Raw genomic sequence first — 8,866 nt, 5'->3', positions numbered from 1 at the left:
TTGATTTTGGCTCAGGTCATGATCTCAGGGTTCATGAGATTGAGCCCTGCATTGGGCTCTGCACTGACAGCATGGACCCTGCTTGGGATTCTCTCTCTCTCCCTCTCTCTCCACCCCTCCCCCTGCTCGCTTGCTCTCTCTCAAAATAAATATAAAAAAAAAATGAAAAGGGAATTCGCTCCTCAGGTGATTAATACTTTCTCCACATTTTTCCTTTCTTCCCAATTCAAATCCCATATTCCTTGGTCCTCTTTCTGTTTTCATAAAGCAGGAGCTTCTTGAGAGGGCTCTTTTCAGTTCAGTGGAATTTTATGTCTGAGGTTGCCATATGGCCTCAATTTTTCCAGATTGTCTGAATATCACTTGCTTTGTTTTCAGGTTCCTTGGTACATAGTCACTTAACAGAACTGATGTTTGTAAAGTATGATCACAGTGTGTTCCCTGACACAGCCACATACTTTCATTCATCCATTCATCATTCATTCATTCATTCATTCAAGGGACATTTGTTGAGTCCTTGCTCAATGCAGAGAATACAAAAAAAAAAAAATCTAAAACTTGTGATCTTGGGCAGCTACAATCTAGTTGTAGCTAAATAGGTGATTACCCTGCGTTGTGGTAATTGCTATGATTCCATAAATGAAGGGGGCGGGGATGGAGAGCCTGTGGGAAGGTCCCCACTATGGTCTTGGGAAGATCAGGCAGGAAAGGCATCCCAGAGCTAGTGAAGTCTAAGGTGAGATGAAATAAGGTCAGATAAAGAGGCATTGGCCAGGTGGAAAGAAATGGGGCAGCAAGTGAGGTGGCAGGGTGGGGGACTGAGCGAGGGGCCAAAAGCCGAGGCCAGTGGGGTGGGGAGGGACAGATCATGAAGGACCTTTGAACCATATCAGAGTTTGGACTTTATCCTGAGAAGAACAAGGAGCCATTGAAGGGTTCCACTCAGGCAGTGCCAGGATCAGATTTAGAACGATCACCCTGGCTGCAGCCTCAAGAGCTGGCTGGAGCAGGAGCAAGACTGAGTCGGTGAAGAGGCTGCCGAAAGCCAGCTGAGAAGGCAGTCTGATCTGGGGCAGGGCAACATGATGAGGAAACAAATCAGTTGATTTTAAGTTAATCAAAAAGGAGATTATCTGGGGTGGGCCTGACCTAATCAGATGAGCCCTTTACAAACAGTTTCTCTGACTGCCCTCAGAGGAAGAAAGCAGACAACCAGGTTGTGAGCTGCTTGTGAGGAGGAGCATCCCCTAGAAGTTGAGAATGCTCCCAGCCAACAGCTAGCGAGAAGAGGGGACCATAGTCCTACACCACAAGGAAGTGAATTATGCCAAAAATCTGAGTTTGGGCCAACACCTGAGTGCAGCCTTGTGCGGCCAGAGCAGAGGATCCAGCCAAACCACACCCAGACTCCTGACCATAGAAACTGTGAGATAATACATTCGTGCTGTTTTAAGTCTCTAATTTGTGCTGATTTGTTAAGCAGTAATAGGAAGATAATATATAAGCTATTTCATTTTTTTCCCCCTGTCAATTGGGTTGGATGTAAATAGATAAAACACAGACGACCAATTGTAACTGCCGTACTGAGAGGTAGGGCTATCGTGCTCCCGCCTTGAGTGAATGTATGTGAAACAAAGCACAGGAGAAAAACAAAACCATGTAACTCTTTTAAAATAAGAGAGCTGGTGGAGTCACCTTTACCCAGTAGGTGACTGTGACACCATTTTCTCTCTTTAAAGGGACATGTCTCTGACAGCAGAGACTGTAGCCTTTAGATAACTGTAGGTAGTGTCTTGTCTCTGGTAGTTCCCATTATTTGTACAAAATTGCTTGTTACTAGATTGTGAAAACGCACCGTTGGCACAAACACTAAAACAAGAGAAAATGTAAAGGGTGTCCAGAGACTTTATAGACAGAATTGTTCTTCAAATGAGGGCTCATCTCCCTTTCCCAGAGGATCAAAAATCAATACACAATGTGCCACATCCCAAGCTCTTCCATCCCACCTTCAGGACACTTTGAAGGAAAAGTGAGCGTGGGAGACTTCTTAAATAGCCAAACAGAGTTTCCCACAGCTTGAATCTTATTCTAAAATAATAAAATCCCCAATACAGTAGTGTCAAGTTTTTGACTGTTAAAGGTCCGGGGTGTGAATTCACAGCAGTTCATTTATTGATTCGGTCATCTGACAAACGGTTGAATCCCATTTATGAGTCAGACCCCGTGTTCAGAGTGGAGGAGAGAGTGGGTAAGCCAGAGAGATGCAGTTCCTACCTTTTTGGAGTTAGAGGGATGCGAAGGAAGAGACAAAGAACAAAACAAGAAACACGTGCAAAGAATTAGTATCCGAGAAGGTGCTGAGAGAGGAAATGCCAGGGGGATCTATCTGAGATAGGATGGTTAGGACGATTTCTCTGGAGGTGATATTTGAGCTGAGGTGTAAAGGATAAGACAAAGGAATAAAAGTTTCAGGCAGAAGGAAGAGGAAGCCTAAGGACCCTGTGGCAGGAAAGTGCCCGGCTGGTCCTAGCAGCTGCAGCTCTAAGGATGTGTGTGTGTGTGTGTGTGTGTTTAGCTTCTGGCTCTATGATCTAACATTCTAGAAGCCTAACCCAACAGAGGTCCAAGACACAGCTCGGCATCCAAACCACACTGAGTCTAGTCATAAGTGAACCAAAAAGATTCACTTTTTCCATGGCCGCAGGAAACACCCCAACCCGACTAGCCATCTCGAAAACAAGGATCAAGAAAGTGGGACAGCACGGCTTGCGACAAACCTGCTATCAGATGCCAACGTTCACGTATCCAGAGCATTATCTGCACATACGTGGTCCTATGATTTGTCTAAGACATACATGCCCAGCACACACCCTGCACGTCACTCCATCATGCCCACCTCCTGCCTGGAATATGACTTCATTTCTACTTGAACACTAAGCTCATTCTGACTATTAAACCATGAGTAAACATTCCCCCTGGGCAAATGCCTAAGCAAACATCAATTCTCTCCCTCCTCCCAAAAGTTAAATTCCACTATTTATGAAGGATTTTCTCCCTTTTAACTTTTTCTTATTCCTCCCTTCACTGAATGTTTCACCCCACTCCCCTTCCCCTCACGGATCTTTTCCTCTGTTACGTTCATGCTCTTCCCTTCCTGCCATTCCCTGAACCCCTTCACCCCACCAAGGCTTCGGTGCTCAAGGGACATAGCATCACTCAGAAGTGGGGGACCTGGAGCTATTATAGGACAGGTGACAAGCGGCCAAAGAGAAGCCCTCGGGCGCTGCTTTTTTTCTGCTGACGTGCTGCTTCCTATTGCACAGTCCCAAGGAAGAGGCAAATAAAATCATCGCTTGGATCCATGTCTACCCCGCCCCCCCCCAGGAGGAGGGACGAAAGACCTCTCTGACTTGTTTTTAGATATTCCCCCCATGTGAAGCCTTTGGAATGAAGAGTCCTTCCTGGGCATTAGATCAAAGGAGTCAAGTGAGTTTCCTTAATGCTTCCTGGAATCAGATGAAGTATAAACAAACTAAGAAATAAAAGGATCCCAATTTTCATTGTATATCCAGATACTGTATTTTACACACTGTAATTTATGGCAGACTTTTATTTCACAGACTGATAAAAACATCTTTTTTAACTTCATTTATTTTGAGAGAGAGAGAGCACATGAGTGGGGTAAGGGCAAAGAGAGAGGGAGAGAGAATCCCTAGCAGGCTCTGCACTGTAATCACAGAGCTTGATGCGGGGCTCTATCCCATGAAACATGAGATCATGACCTGAGCCGAAATAAAGAGTCACACACTTTACCAACTGCACCACCCAGGCACCCCAAAAAACATTTTTAAATGAAGGTTGCTATGGACTGAGTGTTTGTGTTCTCCCCAGAATTCAAATGTGGAAGCCCTAATGTGATGGCATTTGGAGGTGGAGACTTTGGGAGGTAATTCGGTCATGAAGATGGAAACCCCACCATGGGATTCTCATCCTTATCAGAGGAAGAGAGCTACCTTTTCTCTCTCTCTCTGCCATGTGAGCCTGCAACAAGAAGGGCATTTACAAGCCAGGAAGCAAGTTCTCACCAGAACCGACCATGCTGGCATGCTGGTGGCAGACTTCCCAACCTCCAGAACTGTGAGAAATAAGCCTTTGTTGTTTAAGTTTATGGTAATTTGTTACAGCAGCTGGAGTAGACTAGGACAAAGGAGAGATAAGGGGCCACTAACTTTCTCATTTTCTATTAAGGACAATTAGAAAAATACGATTGTTATCTATTATTACAATCAATTCATAAATGCCAAATATTAGCAAAGATATAATGTCAGGATAAAAAGAGTCATATAAAACAAATTATTTTTTTCACTTTGCTAGAGAAGAGCAAATGTTTCGTCTCAGGCTGGCATTTGTGAACCAGTAGTTTAATGATGGGACCTTAGTGGCTCAAATAACTAAAAATTTATAAGCGGAGTTTTCAGGCACAGCTGGATCCAGGTACCTGAATTATGTGGTCTGGACTTTTTCTCCACTTCTTGATTTCATTCTCTTTGGTGGTGACTTCATTCTCACATGAGCTCTCCCCATGAGGGGACCAGATGACTAAGCAGTCGCTTCAAGCTTCTGTTCTACCAGTCTAGCAACAGACTATTGATCCTTGGGCCTGACTCTCAACAGCACAAATTGGTTTATGTGCCTGTCTCTGTGTGCCAAACAGTGACACTGATTGGTCAGTCTCGGGTCATATGCCCAACTCCTGGAAGGCAGGGGAAGGTTAAGGGTGACTTATAGTATAGTTGACCTTTGAACAGCATGAGGGTTAGGGGCGTTGACCCCCACCCCCGTGCAGTTGAAAATCATGTATAACTTTTGACTTCCCCAAAGCTTGACTACTAATAGCTTGCTGTTGGCCAGAAGCCTTATCAATCAACTAGTCACATTATGACATAATAGTCATAGTCAGTTAACACATGTTGTTATATGTTTGTATGTTATATGTACTACAAACTGTATTCTTACAATAAAATCAGCCAGAGGAAAGAAAATGTTATTAAGAAAACCATAAGGAAGAGAAAACACATTTACAGTACTGTACTGTATTTATCAAAAACAATCTGCATATAAGTGAAACTATGCAGTTCAAACGCATGCTGTTCAAGTGTCAAAAGTAAACGAGAGTTGGTTCCAATTTTTTTAATCAAAAATTGTTATCAAATACAGAAGAATCAATGGTTATAGACAAAAACAACAAAAGAGCATTACAACTTTGTTAAATTCAAGCAACATTTCAATTTTGCTCTGACTCTTAAGTGAATTCATTCATTCCACAAACATTTATGAAGTATACCTATGTGCCAGGCACTTTGACAGGCAACAAGGATACAAAGATAAATTCATAGTCCCTGCCTTCAATGAACTCACCATCTGTAGAGAGAATGAGGGGCTGACACTTTATAATAGTATGTGAAGCGGTTGAGATCAGCCCTATCAAAGGCCAGAGAATCATAATCCATGTTGTCCTTCAGTCCCCTACTTTGTTTGGCTAAGGTCGACCTGACTTAGTACAGTATGAAGTCAGATGACTCTTTCCTATGAAACAGTGTACACTAATTCAAACAGATAATTATCATGGAGGAGTTGGGAGTGTGGGAGAATGTGAACTTGACCACAGCACAACAAGAAACAGCAATGTGGCCCAGCTGCTTAAATGGGCAATGCCTTCCCAGACTGTGCTAGAGACAGCACAGCCTCACATCAGAAGAGCACAGTCCCACCTGGCCCCACAGGTGTCAAGCTTCCTCTGGAGTGTGGTAAATAGTTCCAGGCACATTTTCAGGGAAGACATTGAAGGTCACAACATCACTAAGCCTCATGGACCCACCAGGATAAAATATTGCCAAGGGAAGACAAACATGGCCAATTCAGAGGACAGGTGTGAAATCAGTTGAGTGGGAAGCCCACATTGCACAATGGAAAGACTTGGATACTGGCAGAGAGTGGTTTGAATCCTAGCTTTGTCCTTTACAAGCTCCATTTTCTTGGGCAAGTCAGGTTATTTCCCAAGGCATGGGTAAAGAATCATGAGTAGTACTCAAGATGTTCTTCAGGATAATTCAGGTGGCACAGGAGCCAACTGTGGGTGATGCTCTGACCCAATAATCAGTTAGCGAAAAATCGCTTAGTGAAAACGTTGTTCTCTGATCGGTTTCTTTAGATCCTTCTGAATACATCAAGCTGAAAGTTTCTGTTTGGTCCTAACTTTCCAACACAGGTTAGTTTCATTTTTTAACGAATGCGGAGTGGCCTCCAGCTCAGAATTAGAATTTACTAACACTGTATTTTATTTCCACTGTATGTATTTTAAGGATTATCTTCTATGAATTACAGTCCATACTGGTTTTGCATTTATGGGAAGGGTACAAAGTCCCCCTTCAAAAACAAAGTGAGTAAATTTAAATAAAAATATTAAACAAAAAAATAGAAACATGGTATAGGAATGATGAAAGTGTGGGAAGCAGTAGGCAAACTACTTAACTTCCAGAGCCTCAGTGCCTCATTGACAAGCTAAGAATGACAAAACTCCCTGGCTGGGTTGTTGTCAATCTGTGCCGGGAAAAAAACAATCAATATTACTTGGAAAAGGCAAAGATGAGCTTGTTTATTTTGCTTCATTAATGTAGACAACCAGGAAAAGAAAATAAAGATGATTTGTAAATTTATAAAATATTTTGCAAAAATTATTGATTCTATTCAAATGGGGAATCCATTTTTGGGGGTAATATTTTTCTGACCAACAGATGAAAAAAAAAAGATAATGATCTTTTTTTTCCCAAAATCTTTTTAATGTTTATTTTTGAGAGAGACAGAGTGTAAGTGGCAGAGGGGCAGAGAGAGAGAGGGAGACACAGGATCCAAAGCAGGCTCCAGGCTTCAAGCTGTTAGCACAGAGCCCGACATAGGGCTTGAACTCAAGAACTGTGAGATCATGACCCAAGCCGAAGTCGGACACTTAACCAACTGAGCCACACAGAGGCCCCTGTATGGTAAGCTCTTAACTGAAGGCCAGGCCTCAATAAACATTTACTATAAAATTATCTTCAGTTTTTCAGCTTCCCCTTTCTTTCCACTATCTTCTTCCTGATCCCCAGATACCTTCTCTCTTGTCTTCTCATGAAAATAGTAAAAGATAGGGTAATATCACTTAGATATACCTTGATGGATACACGAAAGAATGAGGTTTTTTTCCAAAGTATTACCTCAACTAGGCATTTGCATTTTAAGGCAGATTTGTTTACCCTGTTTGATTTTTATTTCTAATTATGAAGAATTCCTTATTCCTCATTAAACCAATTTCAAGCTTCTGTAAATAGAGAAGAGAAGGAGCTCATAGGGAATACTATATTAGTGTATAAAAAGGGCTCTGATGATAAACACAATACCATCTTTTCTTAGAACTCAGAGGCTTCCTTCTTCTTCTAGGAAGAACAAACCAGGGATTGGCTTTAGTCTTGCCATCTGGGGTCTATGCCTAAATGGAACCAGATTGCCGCTGAGGTCTTCTTATAGGAGTTGGCCTTGCACTAGCACTAGACAAATGCCCTCCCTCCAGAATCGTCCCAACTCCTCCCTTGCCCAAGAGAGCATACTTCCTCTGCCCTTTCCTTCTTCCTCCATCCAACCTGAGTCCTCTCCTTTCTGTCCCGGTACATTCTGGCACCATTTTGATGAATAGTTAGTAATATTTCCAAGTGATGTCTTCCTTCTCTAACATCTTAGAATGCAAGCCTATGCCTTATATATTCTATCACTAAGATATCGAACCACGTCTTTAATAATAGAGATAGGAATATATTCTCTGAACTTCTCCCCCCACCTTTTTTTTTTTTTTTTAGAGCTGGACCCTGGCTATTCAAAGACTAACAGATGACTCCCACCTTGAGCAAAGCCAATTTAGTTTAGTTTCAGCAACTTGCTACTCTCATCAACTTGCCATCACCTGCAGCAGCAGGTTGTGGCTGTGACGTGATACATTCCAGAGGGAAGTCAGGGGGAGTTGGCTTTGATTTGGGACCAATCCATGCCACACTGTTAGTGAGGCAGTCTATCATAACCGTGATGGACACTTAAGGTGCAATATGTCCTGACAGGTTGAATTTAGGTTCAGACCTCAGAGATCAAAAAACGACACAACTAAACAGTTTTGATCAATGGGATTAACCAAAACGCAATTGAACCATTCCCTGTTTTGGCTTATTGAGGATTTTCCAGGAAAAACGCCAGTCAAGCTTTTTCACTTTAACATTACACATCTGGATATTGTCATTATTGCTAACAGAGAAGTTCCACATACATTTATCTCCATTGATCCTTTTCATTCTAGTCTCGTAAAATTTAGGATATTTTATAATGCGTCAATAGGGTGACTGAAAATGAAATTTGCATTCTTTACCAAGACCCACCAGGCCCAGAATGATCTTCACCCCGTCTGTTTTCAGTTTCACATCATAATACTTGCTCTCTTGCTCACACTGGCTTCTCTTCTGATTCTGAAACTCATCAAGTTGCTTTCCACTTCATGGACTTTGCACCTTCCGTTTCTCCTTCTTGAAAGTCACTTCCTCAGCTCTTAAATATTTATCTGATTCTTTCTCATCTTTTAGGTCTCAAGCGAATGGTTACATCCCCAGGGACTTCCCTGACCATTACTATATTCAAAGAAGCTTCCCACCACTTACCTAGGCCCTTATCAGGCCAGATATTCATCTAAACCACAGAACACAGAGATTATTTTCCCAGTTCCCTCAAAGACTATATAATTTGTACCATTCCAGTTGCACAAAAGTGAATTCACTATATACAGTGGATGCTT

Source organism: Prionailurus bengalensis, chromosome D2 (assembly GCF_016509475.1).
Source record: "Prionailurus bengalensis isolate Pbe53 chromosome D2, Fcat_Pben_1.1_paternal_pri, whole genome shotgun sequence".
NCBI lineage: Eukaryota > Metazoa > Chordata > Mammalia > Carnivora > Felidae > Prionailurus > Prionailurus bengalensis.
Note: the sequence above shows the minus strand (reverse complement) of the source record.